This window comes from Adiantum capillus-veneris, chromosome 11, assembly GCF_014529385.1.
Source record: "Adiantum capillus-veneris isolate H3 chromosome 11, ASM1452938v2, whole genome shotgun sequence".
Taxonomy (NCBI): domain Eukaryota; kingdom Viridiplantae; phylum Streptophyta; class Polypodiopsida; order Polypodiales; family Pteridaceae; genus Adiantum; species Adiantum capillus-veneris.
Window position 1 is genome coordinate 141,892,247 of NC_140941.1, and position 16,690 is coordinate 141,908,936.

At 45.9% G+C, this 16,690-nt stretch overlaps 1 protein-coding gene across 5 annotated transcripts in view; it reads right to left on the bottom strand.

The window, feature by feature from the left end:
• LOC147448128 (protein VAPYRIN-like) overlaps positions 1-16,690 on the bottom strand; it is a 60,973-nt gene that overhangs the window by 21,964 nt on the left and 22,319 nt on the right. The window contains exons 2-3 of one of the 5 annotated variants that reach the window (XM_086523993.1): positions 2,699-2,869; positions 2,143-2,177 (exon numbers count right to left, since the gene is read on the bottom strand). The exons of 3 other annotated variants lie outside the window; for them this stretch is intronic. The gene's annotated coding sequence lies outside the window, so the exon portion shown is untranslated. The remainder of the gene's footprint in view (positions 1-2,142; positions 2,178-2,698; positions 2,870-16,690) is intronic. One more of the 5 variants, XM_086523994.1, reaches the window with a different exon arrangement.

Genomic DNA, 16,690 nt, shown 5'->3' on the forward strand with positions numbered 1-16,690 from the left:
TAGCTTGTCCACGGACACATAGGGTTGGATGTGTCACGTGACATCCCCTCCTTTTTAAAGTGAGGTACTGGTACCGAGCTGCATGGCTTCCTTGTAGTCTGCAAACAACTCTCGATAATCCTTGAAAAACTCTTCGTCGACCACACCGCTTCGTGGGTTCCTCGATCCTTGAACTTCAAAAAGTATTGTCTCACTTGCTTCTTCGAACCATGTTGAAACCAATGCAACAACACTTGCTCCAGCTCCATGACTTCAGCTTCATCAATGATGTCCGGTTCTTCTTCATCCGAAATGTCCTTTAAAGGTGTTCCCTGAAACACTTTCAACCAAGAAACATGGAAAACGTTGTGCATTGACCATGAGTTAGGCAACTGCAATTTCATTGAAATCTCGTTTATCTTTTTAATGACTGGAAATGTACCATACATACAAAAAGACAACTTTGGACACTTCTTTCCAACTTGCTTAAGACGTTGCTTCATGATTCTTAAATACACCCAATCTCCTTCCTTGATCGAAACATCCTGACGATGCTTGTTAGCCTGCCGTGAATAAGATTCCTGAGCCTTGCTTAGCCGAAGCTTCACACTCTCAGAAATCTCATCCAATGACTGACTTTCGGCATTGGCATCAGGCATTTGACTGACCGAGCGAGTCAAAAATGACTGAAACGGACGGCCAAAAGCTGCCTCATACGGAGTTCGACCAATAGCAGAAGAAAAAGAGTCATTCAAAATAGCCTGTACCAATGGGAGATAGAGCTCCCACTGAGACTGCTGATTATGCACATACAACTTTAAAACATCAAAAGCCAATTGATTGTAAATTTTTGTTTGACCATCTAACTGTGGATGAAAAGCCGATGAAAATTCAACTTAGTGCCAAAATTTTCAAAGAGTGTACGCCAAAAATTGGACATGAACTTAACATCCCTATCTGAAACAATTGATTTTGGCAAACCATAGAGGGGGTACCAATGCTTAATAAACAACCGTGCTACATCTTGTGCAGTAACTGTGGCTTTACAAGGAATCAACATGCAAAACTTGCTGAAATGATCAACAATTGTCAAACATTGAGTGTTTCTTGAATGCAAACTTGGTGATAGGTTAGTCACAAAATCCATGGAAATATCTTGAAAAGGTTCATCGGAAATAGGCAGCGGAAGCAAGAGGCCTTGCTACTTACCCCGAGAAGCTTTTACCTTTTGACATATGGTGCAGTGTGTGACATAACGAAATACATCTTTTCGCATTTTAGGCCAAAAAAAGAATCTTCTATTTTTTCCAAAGTGGTGTTCATTCCCCTGTGCCCACCCGTGAGAGAATCATGTGCATCATGCAATATGGTTGGCCTGAGAGAGGGCAACACACATAAACATTGACGAAAATACAACAAACTATCACGAATGAGATAGTTGCTTGGCCCTTGGAAAGCAAGAGCTTGCAACCAATACTTACCAAACTCGGAATCCGCATACTGATTCTTCATGCTGTCAAAAGACTCACCCTGAATAGAAAATGTGGATCTTAACTCAACAGCCAAAATCTGTTCTTTGCGACTCAATGCATCTGCAACAGAGTTAGCTTTTCCAGGCACATTATCAATCGAACCTCCAAATTGTGACCACCGTGCTTGGCAATCACTCCAATGTGCACTAAGCATAGACTGTAGCCACTTGAGGGCTTGATGATCTGTGCGAACTGTAAACTCTCTACCATAAAGAAAATGCTTCCAATGCTTAAGAGACTGAATGACAGACAAAAGTTCTTTATCATAAACTGAATAATTCTTTTCCGCACTATCGAGCTTCCGGCTAAGGAAAGCTATAGGACGACCATGCTGCTGAAGCACAACGCCTATGGTGACATTGTTCACATCCGTCCATATCTCAAAGGGATCATCCCAAGAGGCAAGGATAAGATGCGGTGCTTATGTCACCGCAACCTTGAGAGCTGCGAAAGCCTGAATGGCTGCTTCGGACAAGTCTACGCGCTGATGACGAGTCTTTACCCCTTTCAAAACATGAGTCATAGGTGCAGCAATGCGTGCAAAATTCTCTATGTGCGAACTATATGCTTGACATAAACCAAGAAAAGAATGCACATCATATGCAGTTTTGGGCAAATCCCAATTACGAACCTGTTCCACCTTCGCGGGATCTAGCTTTACGCCTTCTGCAAAAATGATATAACCCAGATAAGTGACTTTCGTAAGAAAAAATTCAGACTTCTTAGCTGCAATGTACAACTGACACTCATCCAAACGGGTTAGTACCCTTTCGACATCTCTTTCATGTTGTTCCCACGATGCAGAAAAAATGAGAATATTATCCAAAAAGATGAATACACATACGCCTAACCATATCGCCGAAACGACCTACCATGAGACGATTAAATGTACCCACGGCACCTGTCAATCCAAAAGGCATAACAATATACTCACATTGCCCTCGCTTGGTGTAAAAAGCGGTCTTGAAATGTCGCCTTTGAATACCCGTACCTGATGGTATTCACTCTTGAGATCAACCTTGCTCAAAACCTTTGCCCAATTGAGCCTATCTAGGATATAGTCAATGCGAAGGCATCGGAAACTTGTTCTTGACAGTCATCTTGTTTAATGCCCTATAATCAACACACAAACGAGACAAACCATCCTTCTTACGAACAAACAAAATAGGGACAGCAAAAGGACTTACACTAGGGCATATGAATCCTCCAGCCACCAACTCCGTGAGTTGTCGCTCTAACTCTTCCTCCTGTGTCTTGTTCAAACAATAGGGAGCCTTACTGACAGGCTGTGCCCCCTCCATAAGCTCGATGCGATGGTCCTCCGGCCACTCGGGTGGGAGACGAGGTGGAAGATTATCCTGCAAAAAGAGATGTTTAAACTTAGTAAACAAATCTGAATACTTACCTGGAGCCTGAATGTTCTGGGAAATGGAGCAGCATAGATGAATGCCGCTTGTGCTCCTCGTCGTAATTCACGCTTTACCTGCACATGAGAGATGAGAGGCAAAGAATGCAAGCCCTCCTCAGCATGAATGATGAGGGGGGAGTCAGTTTTGGCATGTAAAGTGAGAGTGTTAGCCTCCCAATCAATGAGAGGGTTGAGATCACGAAACCATCTTATGCCCAAAATCATATCGCATCCTGAGAGAGGAGGCACAAGAAATTTCCTAATGAAAGAAGCTTGTCCAACGGTAAACATCACATCAAGGCACTCCTTCGTGATAAGAGAGTCCATACCAGGAGCGAAGCCAGAAACCTCGAGAGGAGATTTCTGACTAACCTCTAGGCGGGCTCTCTCAACAAGAGAGGGACTAATCACATCATGCATACTGTTTGGATCAAACAATATGATAGAACGCTGACCCTTTACATGACCATAACACTTCATGAGAGACTCATCAATGTGTGTGTCAAAGTCATGAGAAGATTCAGCGTGGTGCGTTATAGTGCTTGTGGTTGCTGTGGGTGCCTTTTGTTCTTTAGGTGGGGCTGTCTTAGGACAAGCCTTCTTAATGTGACCCTTGACGTGACATTAAAAACATTTACCTTCTTTAGCATAAATCACTTGTTCTTCAACCATGATGTATCCTCCTACAATTCCTTGTGCAGCTTTTTCATCTGGGGTTAGCTTAGGTTTTGCAGGTGCTTTAGCTTTACCCTTAGATTCATTGTTAGAGTTCTTTTCCGAGAAATTAGAGGAAGAAGGGCTAGAAGAATTACTATTCTTACCGTTCTTACCATTCTGCGTGGTCTGAGAATTCTGAGAGGTTCCTTGAGAAGTCTTGTTCTCCTTAGGCTTTCCCTTGTTGTGCTTCATCTCTTGGGAGAGAGCAATCGCTACAGCCTTGTTGAGATCCGCGGGGTCAAAGACTTCTACATCAAACTTGATGTATTCGTCTAACCCAAAGAGGAAAGCCTCCTTGCGCTCATCATCCGATTTGCGTAATTAAGTGCCGAGCTGCAAAACACGGTTAGAAAAAGACATGACTGGCATACCATGTTGCTTGAGATTGCGTCAATCTTCCTTCAATCATGCGAGGTACTGAGGAGGCATAAACCGCGCCTTGAGCTTGTCTTGGAAATCAGCCCAACTAAGGGTGGGTTCAGATTGGAGAGGTGGAAGAGAAGCACCTTTCCACCGCTTCCAGGCGGAACACAGCGATTCACAATTCTGCCGCCGCCCTGTCGTTCACACAAGACGGTAGTCCCTTTGCTTGCATGGCGCGGCTCCATTGGCTGGAGAAGAAAGGCATGAGAGTGGAAGTGCTCACAGGCGAGGGGGGGGGGTCGGAAGAAAAAGAGGACAGGGCGGAAGAGAAAAAGGCAAATTCTTCCTTGACGTGGCAGCCTAGTCAATACCTTCCACCGCCTTATGTGAACAAGCAGCGAGCTAAGGAGAATTTGATTGGCTCGTTCAGAATCTGTTGCTCTTCCGCCGGGCGATGTGAACCCAGCCTAAAGGAAAGGGGAGTGAATTCGTCAGCTTCCACTAGGTGTGCGGCTAGTTGTGCCTCTTGCCATGCGTGGTACCAATTGATGGCATCACCGGCAAGGTACATGGCTGCTGTCAAAACTTTGCTCTTTCCTGTCTTCTTAGTTGTCGCAAAATAAGAATTAAATTGATGCAACCAAGAATGAATAACCATAGCATCCATCTTACCATCATACTTACTGAAAGTCAACTTCTCTGTGATTGGGTTATTGGAATCCGCATCGTGGCTTGCGCCACTTGAGGGACTCCCACGATCTTTGGCTGGGTCGCACTTCGAGGCAAGTACTTGTCGAACCAATTCTTGAGTACGGAGTTCTCTTTGAGCCTCACGCTCGGCCTCCAAGGCCGCTCATCTTGCGTCGGATTCCGCTTGTCTTTGTGCTTTCCTTTCTTTTCGTTCCTCATGCTCACGTTCCCAGGCAATGCGAGTCGCGTCTTGTTGTATGGCAATTCTTTCGTTGCGTTTTTCGCGCTCGCTTTCCAAGGCAATGCAAGTCGCTTCTTGTTGTATTGCGGTTTTTTCATTTCGTTCTTCGCGCTCGCCGTCCTTGGCTTCCTTTCGTTCTTCGTGCTCGCGGTCCTTGGCTTCCTTTCGTTCTTCACACTCGCAGCCCTTGGCTTCCTGTCGTTCTGCTTTTCTTTCTAGTTGTGCCATCATCTCCATCATCGACTTGACCATCACCTCCATAGAATTTGGTACAACTCGTGGCGTAGATGGGGACGGGGGAGGGTCGGGAAAGTCTCTTGGTGGGAAAAGCTCTTCTTCGCCACTCCCATGCCCATCACATGTATGTGAAGTATCCATTCCGCTTCGGGTAAGGACCATGCACTATGATCTTTGGTTCTTAAGTTCACGAGGAACTTGGGTTCTTGAGAGTCTTGGGTTCTTGGGCTCTTGAGGGTCTTGGGGTTCTTGAGGTTCTTTAGGTGTTCTTTCGCTTGCAAACCGTGTTTGAGAAGGATCTTCTCTTCACCCGAGTTCTTCTCTTTTCCGCGGGCGCACCCCTTCGCGGCCTTGTGCTCACACCAAGGTTGCTTTTTCCCACCTCACGTCGATTGGCCGGCAGGTAAGTGCACGGTCCGCTCTCAATGAGTGAAAAGAGGCACAAGGGGAGGCTGGACAAGCCCTTCTTTCCTAGGATTCTTGTCACTCTTCAAAAACACGATTAGGAATCGACACGCCCAAGCGAACTTGGGTTCGTGCGATTGCAACAAGAAAAAAAAATTCTTGTGGTTCTTTCTTTGAGTAATACAGAACACTGCCAAAGCTCTGATACCAATGTAAGGTGCAGCGGAATGAATGTGTTCTTAGATGAGTGCTCCATAATGTGCTCAAGGTTCCTTTTTCTTCTTATGGAAGGAAGAGCCTTCCGTTCTTAATGAGACAGTGCTATGATCACGAACAAAGTGAGAGGATATTGTGCGTGCAAGTGTATGAGACTGAGAGATAGAGAGAAAAGAGAATACGACACCAGAGACCGTTGTAAAACCCTCCTCCGAAGGCCCCACTCTCATTGGCGAGAGTGGTCTACGATTGATTGCACAAACTGGTACAATGATGATGCATGAAATTGATGCAAGTCTAGACTATGTCGACGACGACGACGGGGATGACGGGGCCGACACTAGGGCTGAAAACTGAATGTCTTTATCTGCTGTCCAAAAACGCTCAAGGCTAAAATCTGCTGCAATTCAGAACGCTGATTTCGAAACTGAATTTATGCTGCTGAAAAACGCTGATAGTGGCTGCTGAAAACGCTGATATTCCTGCTGCGTTTTGGGCTGAAAACGCTGCCCTCTGCTGCGGTTTGGTGCTAGAAACGCCAAGGCACAGAGGGCGAGGATGGCTTTGGAAACGCTAGGTGCAAGCTGCTATGGCAATCTCTATGTTGCTGAAAAACACCAAGGAACTGGGCTGCTGGCGATGTTGAGGGAAAAACGCTAGGGATGCCTGCATGGGGAAATCGCCCAAGGGGAATTGGGAAGTCTTGCTGAGAGAGAGGGAACCTGTCGCCAATGGCCTGCTGTTCTCCTTGCTCATCTGCCATTTAGTGCTAAGCTTGGATTTCTTATATATTATCTTACCCAATTTGTCCTACCTACTTTCCAACAAAAGTCACTTAAATTAATAAGTGAAAAATGTCAAAAATAGGTAAAATAGGCTAAATGCACTGGAAAATTCCCCTGAAGAATTCTGATGGATTCTGATGGGAATGCTTGATCATGCTCTGTGCAACCAGAGGATATGCATCTATACTAAGTGACTGGGCATGCACGGTCTACAAATAGACTCACAAAAGTGCCAGATCACTTCTAATCTAGACTAACTGGACTGACGGAACCCTTGTTATGCTGTAGCTTGTCCACGGACACATAGGGTTGGATGTGTCACGTGACAATGACTTCCTCATAATGCATGGAAAGTTATGCATTACTAAACAATTACGGCCAAAGGTTTTGATGGAAAGTCATGCTCCACCTTATGCTGGGCATCAGGAATTGATGCGACAATGAAAGGGGTTGAGGCATTCTTCTATTGGCCAGTTTTGTGTCAAGATGTTGACACATTTGTAAGATCATGCTTAGCCAAAAAGTCAAATTTGACAGGCAAGAGCAACCGGGATTGTTGCAGCCATTGCCGATCCCTGATAGGCCATGGGAAAGCATAGCGATGGACTTTATCTTTGATCTTCCAAGGACGCAAACAGGCAATGATGGGATTCGGACTATCATTTGTAGATTCAGTAAGCAGACCCATTTCTTGTTAGGAAGAAGATAAAGCCTGAACACATGGTCAAGATATTCATGATCAATATCTTTAAGTATCACGGGATGCCTCAGTCAATTGTCAGTGACAGGGATCCACATATGACGAGTCTTTTCTGGAAGGCATTGTTTGAGAACATGGGCACTACGCTAAAGTTCTCTTCTTCGTTTCATCCACAAACTGATAGACAGTCAGAAGAGGCAAATTCTATTGTCCTGGATTTGATCAAATGTTATGTGTCAGAGCACAAGGCAACTTGGGAACACCATCTCCCATTGGTTGAATATGCTTACAATAACATTGTGTATACGTCAACAGGTAAGGCACCATTTGAGATAGTGGAAGGAGGGAAGAAAGTTTGAAACCGACCCGTAGGGCGGTAGGCTTTGGCTCTCACCCGAAACTTTACTTTACATATGTTTTGCAGAAAATGTGAATCCCTCCTAGCACATTGCCTTTCTCCATATAACTCACGTGCTGCAGCAAGCAGCCTAACCACTTTTATATAATACTCTCCCAAACAATGATCACGTTTATATGCCTTTTATCTAGTTCATCAACTTCTAAAGCGCAAACCCAGGGAGTATTCTGAGTTACTGTGAAAGAGTTTATAAGAATAGATCTTGCAAGCCCGAAGATAACAGCAAAAATCATTGAAAATTGCAATGCATAAAAGATTTGATGCCCTAAACAAATACAAGCACCCCTCAGCACTCGAAGTGACGCCCTCCTCAGCGTGCTCTGCACACCTTTCTGAGCTTCCAGTGCACGAGAAGTGACGCCTTTCTCAACACTCGAAGTGACGCTCTCCTCAGCGTGCTCTGCACCGACTCCATCACATTCAGTGCGCCGCATGGCATCTCCATATCCAAGCCTCACGCCACAACATCACGTTCAATGCGCCGCATGCCCTGCCACATGCAAGCTACAGCTCGCCTGTTGCATGCCATAGGAAGAAAAGACACAACTTAATGAAACCCTTCTTTTCAAGGCAAAACTCTACGTGTCTTGCATCCCTTTACCTTGCATCTACGGTCCATGTTTTGCACCAAAAGATCCACCCACCCCACTATGGCCTCCTGTAGGCCAAAAAAAGTGTACCCTACTTGTCCCCTTTTTAGTGGCAATTTCACATGGTTTTTAGTTTGCAGTGTTATGTCCCTCGTTAAGTAGACCACTCCTATGATCCTATGTTTGCCAACCTGAAGTGCTAATTTTCACTAATTCTTTGATTGACTTTGAGTCATTAAAGTAAAGTAGGGAACCACTTTACACAAAGAAACTTCACGAATAAGCGTGTCACTGGAATTCAACACTTCAAGACAAACCACGGCCTGGCAGCTAGAGCGCTACCAAGCAGACAACGACACCCTGTTGGCCCCAAAGACTGGCGCTGAAACCGGCCCGTAGGGCGGTAGGCGTTGGCTTTCACCCGAAATTCTTTACTTTAAACACACACACAGAGCACTTTGCAAAGAGAACCTGCGACGGGAGTTAACACTTGAATAAACACACGACTCGGAAGCTAGAATGCTCCGAGCAGACGCCGACAACCTGTAGGCCCCAAAATTGGCGCCCCTTTCAGTATTTCTTTATTCTTTAGGAGGGTAAATTACAAGGTAAGGTCCTGGGAATCCTTCACGTGTATCCACCTAGGTACCATTTGATTTGGCCAAATTTCGGTAGCATAACAGCCCCAAAACTTGCGCGAAACCAATTCCCCTGCTGGAACTCGCTTGCACTGGCGTATACCCTCTGATTCCTGTCCAAAAACAGTAAATTCAGCACGCTGCATTTACTGGTTTTTGCCCTGTTTTCAGCCCCAAACAGTCCCCTAACTGTCCTTTGCCAGTGGGGCACAATTCCCAATGATCCTGGCGTCCGTACGGCTGAAAAACAATGAATTTACAGCGCATACACAGCGCTGATTTTGCACCTGTACGGTGAGGTTATGACCCTCACCAGTGCCTGCTTTGGAGCAGCAGTTAGCTACCCCTGTTCCTGCTCAAGGAGGCTCTTGCCTCAGCACAAAAGCATGAACCCACACAACTGTACATCAGTCAAATGAGTAGCCCTCTTGTGGGGCATCACATAACTGCACGTAGGGGAGAGAGAGAGCAGTGTGTAGTGTGCAGGGCATCACTCCTAGCACCACACTGTACATGAGAGGGAAAGGAAGCACTCCATAGCTCTTAACCTGTGACAAAAGCTGAAATGAGGCCTCTCCCAGCATAAAAATCAGCGCCCATTTTTCTGCAAGAGGAAAGTTCACGAAAATGTGACACTTGGCGCATTTTCAAGCATTTTCCCGTTTCGGGTTCGCCGCTTAAAAATATCCCAACCGACGCGTCAGGTGACTTCGCGGCAGAGATATAAAATGTTCCCCTAGTCATACCGGAGGTAATGACGCGAACACATTTCACGGCCCAAAATAGCAGTTCCCTAAATTTTAGGAGATGCTTCCTTTGGGTTCCCATTGGTCTTCTGACCATCTATCCTCATTGGAGCCGCATCCAAAAGTGCAATGTGGCCCAACTGTCGGATACTTTTTGTTGGTAGTCCCACCTTGACTTTACGCCTTAATTGAGTTCACTTCCTAGTATCCACCAACTTGCTAAGTGCGACGGGGGGGGAGGGACCTATATGATCTTGCTCTGAGCCTAGACATCCTCTTACCATACGAATTCCAGTGCCGACCACTTCCCGTCTGCGGGTGAATCTACCGTTCACATTGGCCATACAATGTCCGACCATTTGCTACTTCAAAAAGAGGGTCTCAAAACAAATAAAATAAACCCCATTGGAAAGAAACCAACAACCAAGGTTAGCAGTTGCCACATCTCTGTGACATGGTTAATAACTGCCACGTCCTCGTGACAGGCCCCCCTCTTGAAATCGCAAACGTCCTCGATTGCATACCATAAATACACGCCACTGATGATCTTGTGCTATCAACACTCTTTTATCATCGCATGTATCCGCAAGAAAGGTCGTAACATACATAGATACAAATGACTTAATGAGGCCTCCATACTTTTGCCATTTCTATCTATGGCACTGAATTCATATGTACATTTGATGTACTAGCTCTATCATTACCCCTCCTTTGCACACGTTGGGTTGGGGCATAAGTAGGCTGTAACCCAAAGGCTTCAAGGTAAAGCTGCAATACATTTGGTGACTCTGACAGTTCATGCTCTTCCATCCACTTTGCATCCATAGGTGGATAGTTCTTGAACTTCACCAAATAACGTCTTGCAACTTGTCCTTTAACTTTTCTGTCCTTATGTGCCAAAACTTGCTCAGGTACCAGGATCTCATCAAGTTCCTCAACTTCTGGCTGATTCTCAACTGGCATATCTTCTGGCACATCACCCACGAAGGGTCTTAGAAGACTCACGTGAAACGCATTATGAATCTTCCACGCATCAGGCAGTTTCAGCTTGTAAGCCACATCGCTGATCTTGTCAAGCACTTGAAAAGGCCCATAGTAACGCATGTTGAGCTTAGGAAACAGCCGTTCCTTGCCCTTCATCTTCTTTAACCTTGCCTTTTTGAACCTTAGCAGAACCCAATCACCAGGTGATAGTAGCAATTCACGACGGTGACGATTAACAGCCTTTTTCTGTTTTGCCTGAGTCTTCTCCAAGGCAACTTTAATCTTCTTATACATCTCATCCATGTTCTCAACATATCGATCTGCCTCAAAAGATCTTGTCCTTTGTGTGCAAAATGGGAGGAACTTTTTTGCCGCCTTCAACAATTTCAAAAGGTGCTTTGCCAGTAGACGAATGCACCGTATTATTGTACGCATACTCAAGCATAGGCAAATATTGTTCCCACTTGCCCTTATTATCTGACACATAACATTTCAGCAGATCTAAGACAGTAGAATTGGCCTCTTCTGACTGTCAATCAGTTTGTGGATGAAACGAAGACGAGAACTTGAGCGTACTAACCCATGTTCTCAAACAATCCTCTCCAGAACAAACTGGTCATGCGAGGATCACGATCACTGATAATCGATTGTGGCATACCATGGTACTTAAACACATTGTACATGAACAAGCGTGCCATCTGATCAGATTTTATCTTCTTCCTGACAGGGATAAAATGGGCCTGCTTGCTGAACCTGCAGATAATGGTCCATATACCATCATTCCCTGTTGGCGTCCTTGGAAGATCAAAGATAAAGTCCATAGCAATGCTTTCCCATGGCTTATCCGGAATCGGCAGTGGTTGTAACAACCCTGGTGCCTTTTGCCTGTCAAACTTGACCTTTTGGCAAACTATGCATGCTCGCACAAAGGCATCCACATCTCTCCTCAAGGTAGGCCAATAGAAGAACGTCTCTACCGCTTTAACTGTTGCATCAATGCCACGATGCCCTGCATACGGTGGGACATGACTCTCTTCTATGACCTTATGTCGCAGTGGCCTAGTGACACAAAGTCTGCCATGCATCATCATAAAACCATCTCTGAGGAGGTAGTGCTCGTGATGTTGCCCCTCTTGTAACTGTTCAAAGATCCTTGCAAAATCTTCATCAGCAGTATACTGTTCCTTCATGTCATCTAACTCATGATGATAAGGAATTGACACAGCTGAAATTTGTGGCTTTCTTGATAACGCATCAGCCACAACATTCTTCTTGCCTTCCACATGCATAATCTGGAAGTGGAACATGGAAAGAATGTTTGCCCATCGCATATGCTTTTCGGATAACTTTGACTGTGTCAAGAAGTATCGCAAGGTCTGATGATCTGTTTGGACAACAAAATCAGCACCTAAGAGGTAGTGCTTCCAGCTAGAAAGCGCATGAATCACGGCCAAGAGCTCTTTCTCATAGACTTGCATAGTCCTCTCTGGCCCTTGCAAAATTCGGCTTTCATAGGCTACTACCCGTCCATCTTGCATTAGCACTGCTCCGATGCTACTGCCACACGCGTCACACTGGACCACAAATGACTTCCTAAGATCTGGCAAAACAATAACTGGATCTGAAGTCAACTTTTCCTTTAAGAGACTAAAAGCTGAAATCTCTTTTTGGGTCCATCTGAAAGTGACCTCTTTCTTTTGCAATGCGTGAAGAGGCGATGCTATCTCTGCAAAATTTCTGATAAACCTTCTATAGTAGGAACACAATCCCAAGAAGCTTCTGACATCGTGCACAGTCTTCAAGTCTGGCCATGTCTTGATAGCTTCGACCTTTGCGGGATCCATTCTAACACCATCCTTTGAGACTATGTGGCCCAGAAAGTGGATCTCTTCGAGGAAGAATTCACTTTTCTTAGGATTGACAAGTAACCTGTGATTGCGTAGCTCTTCGAACACAATGGTCAAGTGACGCCTATGCTCCTCTTCATTCTTCGAATACACAATCATGTCATCGAAGAATGTTCCAACAAACTGTTGATGCGAGCGGAAAATCCGGTCCATCATTCTGTTGAACGTGGCAGGAGCATTTGTTAGCCCAAACGGCATCACTAGAAACTCATAAAGACCAAATGTCGTTCTAAACGCAGTCTTGTGCACATCCTCTGGGCTTATACGAATCTGATGGTACCCACTCTTAAGGTCTATCCTGCTGAAAATTGCAGCACCCTCTAAACGATCGAGAATATCATCAATGCGAGAAATAGGAAACCTATTCTTGATGGTATTCTTATTCAACGCACGGTAATCAATACACATGCGCCATGAGCCATCCTTCTTCTGCACTAGGAGCACTGGGGAGCAAAAGGGTGAAGAACTAGGCTGAATCAGCCCCTTCTCTAATAACTCCTCAACCTGGTCCATAATCTCTTTCTGCTGCGCCGCACTAACTCTGTAGGGAGGTCTATTTGGTGGGCTACACCCTGGCACCAAATCTATCCGATGGTCCTCAGGTCTCTCTGGCGGCAATTGCGACGGTAATGAATCAGAAAAACAATCACTAAACTTTTGCAAAAATGCTGACCTTTCTTTATCTAACACAGATAAATTTGACTGATCCCTATCTGAGACATCACGTACAAAAATCAAGTACACAGAAAGATGATTCTTTATTACAGAAGTGATAGCAGAAGCAGATACAATAGGGACTGACTCTCCTTTAAGCTTTACATCCAAGATGTGAGTTTTGCCCCTATGCTGTACAGTGATCTTTTTGTTGTAGGCATCCAAGACTCCATGCACTCGGAACATCCACGGGATCCCCAACAAGGTGTCACAACCTTCTAGTGGCATGATGTAAAACTCTTCAGTGTCCACATACGACTGAATATGCAGACGCAGTTTTCCAATGATGGGAGTAACACACTCTGAGTGGCCAGGACATGCCAACCCTGCCTCTGCGGTGTACCCCATCTCTTCAGCTCTGATGCCCAGCTTCATAGCTAACTCTGGTGAGATAAAGTTGGCTTTGGCACCTAGATCAAAGAAGATGAGTGCGATCCCTAACTTTACCCCATGCCCTGCATAACTCACTGGCATCTGTGCTGGGCCTGTCACCCACCATGTCTGGCACTAAGCCTGCCGTGGGTTTTGGCTTCTTGCCTTTCTGGTCTTCTTTATCCTCTGAGTCAGCTGGCCTTTTCCTTTGTGGACAATTGATAGAAATATGACCAGGCTGCTCACATATAAAGCATTTGTTCTCAGCCATTAGGACCTTCTTTTCCTCGAGCGACTTGCGCACAAAAGGCTTCCTTTTCTGTTTCTTTGCCTGCGCTCCAGAAGTCCCAGCTGAATCCTTGTCTTTGGTGGCTTGTTCTGACCCCTGTGACGCATCAGGAGCCGTTTTCACAAAGGACTTCTTCGCTGAATTTTTCTTTTGCTGCCCTCCTTTATCACTGCTCGGAAATCCACTGTCCTCTCCTTTCAACAGGGCAAGACCAGTGTTCGCAACTTCCATGAGCTAAGTAAGGGTAGCCACTTTGTTCTTTGTACAGTAATCACGAAGCCCTTTAGGCAGCCCACAACAATACTTCTCTATCTGCTCTGTCAATGGCACAAATCTGTAGGAGGTCACTGAGAGTAATGCTTTACAAAACCTCCTATTGTACTCCAGCAAGCTCTTGCACGAAGCTGCCGTAAGCTGGTGCCAATCTGTCAGGACATCGGCTTCAAATTCATTTGATAGCCAAGCAGATGCAAACATTTGCTTGAAGTAAACCCAAGTGGCGGGTGCCTGTCCTTGCATTAACAATGTCGTCCACCATGTAAGCGCATTGTCCTTTAAGAAAGTGGCAGCTTTCCTAACCTTCGAGGCCTCTGTAAAATTCCCTCCCGCATAAGCTGTATCAAACTGCTGGAGGAAAGTGAGTGCCTTTGTCTTGTCCTCGAAACCACTGAAGTTACTAAACTTTACTGCTGCACCACCTTCTTTGTAAGCCTTCGGCTTCTCTAGTGCCCCCAAGTTGTCATACGGGATGGTCTGCAACATGGGCATTGTACTAGGCATGATCGGCACGTGTTGGCCATTCACATTTTGCATCAGAGGTGCGATATCTGGCTGCTGTCCAGAAAAACCAGCCATGCCAAAATGACCCTGTGGCACCCCAAACTGGCCTTGGTTGCCGTGGAAACCTTGCTGCATGCCGATAGTACCATACATGGGGTTTGGCATGATGCCTTGCATACCCCCGAACACTGTTCCTGGCATGTACGGCTGACTTCCAGACGCATAACCAGCCATACTTTGGAACACTGATCCACCCCCGAAATACCCAGGATGTACCGTGGGTGGTGGAAAAACTGAGTGCATAGCCTGGTATCCAGCTCCCTGTCCATTCAAGACAGCATGCTGGCTCTGAAAGGTGGCGGGCTGAACTGGCATAACCTGTGGAATAGGCGTTCTAGCCACCTGTTCAAGCACGGGAGGAACCTGTTTTGGAGCCCCTGACTCCGCGACATGCGAGTGTTCCCTTTCCTCTTTAGCCACATGAAGTACCAGGGCTTGAGCATCAACAAGTTCCGTACGCGGCGTAGGTTGCCTATTTTGCTGTTGCACTGGTGGCGCTTGCAAGAATTCCATAAACCTCGGATTCTGCACCAGCTGCGAAAAGACATTCACCGCGGCAACTAACTGAGTCTTAAACGCATCATCCTCAAGTTGCCCTGTCATAAAGCCCTGTACTACTGGAGGGACATTCACGTTGACAGGAGGTACAGACTGACGTGGCCGTGAGCTCTCGCCAATCTCAAAAACCATAGGAATCTCCTGCCTGTCCTTTGGAGAGGAATCCTCTTCCATAATTCCCTTCCCCTTGTCGGCCATAGTGTAATCCCCGCGTTCTTGCACTGTGTGTCTTTACCCTGAACAATCCAGGCTCACTCTTTGAGGAAAAAGTGATTGATGTCCCGGCAATGGAACCATGAAACCGGCTCGTAGGGCGGTAGGCGTTGGCTTTCACCCGAAATTCTTTACTTTAAACACACACACAGAGCACTTTGCAAAGAGAACCTGCGACGGGAGTTAACACTTGAATAAACACACGACTCGGAAGCTAGAATGCTCCGAGCAGACGCCGACAACCTGTAGGCCCCAAAATTGGCGCCCCTTTCGGTATTTCTTTATTCTTTAGGAGGGTAAATTACAAGGTAAGGTCCTGGGAATCCTTCATGTGTATCCACCTAGATACCATTTGATTTGGCCAAATTTCAGCAGCATAACAGCCCCAAAACTTGCGCGAAACCAATTCCCCTGCTGGAGAGTACTCGCTTGCACTGGCGTATACCCTTTGATTCCTGTCCAAAAACAGTAAATTCAGCACGCTGCATTTACTGGTTTTTGCCCTGTTTTCAGCCCCAAACAGTCCCCTAACTGTCCTTTGCCAGTGGGGCACGATTCCCAATGATCCTGGCGTCCGTACGGCTGAAAAATAATGAATTTACAGCGCATACACAGCGCTGATTTTGCACCTGTACGGTGAGGTTATGACCCTCACCAGTGCCTGCTTTGGAGCAGCAGTTAGCTACCCCTGTTCCTGCTCAAGGAGGCTCTTGCCTCAGCACAAAAGCATGAACCCACACAACTGTACATCAGTCAAATGAGTAGCCCTCTTGTGGGGCATCACATAACTGCACGTAGGGGAGAGAGAGAGCAGTGTGTAGTGTGCAGGGCATCACTCCTAGCACCACACTGTACATGAGAGGGAAAGGAAGCACTCCATAGCTCTTAACCTGTGACAAAAGCTGAAATGAGGCCTCTCCCAGCATAAAAATCAGCGCCCATTTTTCTGCAAGAGGAAAGTTCACGAAAATGTGACACTTGGCGCATTTTCAAGCATTTTCCCGTTTCGGGTTCGCCGCTTAAAAATATCCCAACCGACGCGTCAGGTGACTTCGCGGCAGAGATATAAAATGTTCCCCTAGTCATACCGGAGGTAATGACGCGAACACATTTCACGGCCCAAAATAGCAGTTCCCTAAATTTTAGGA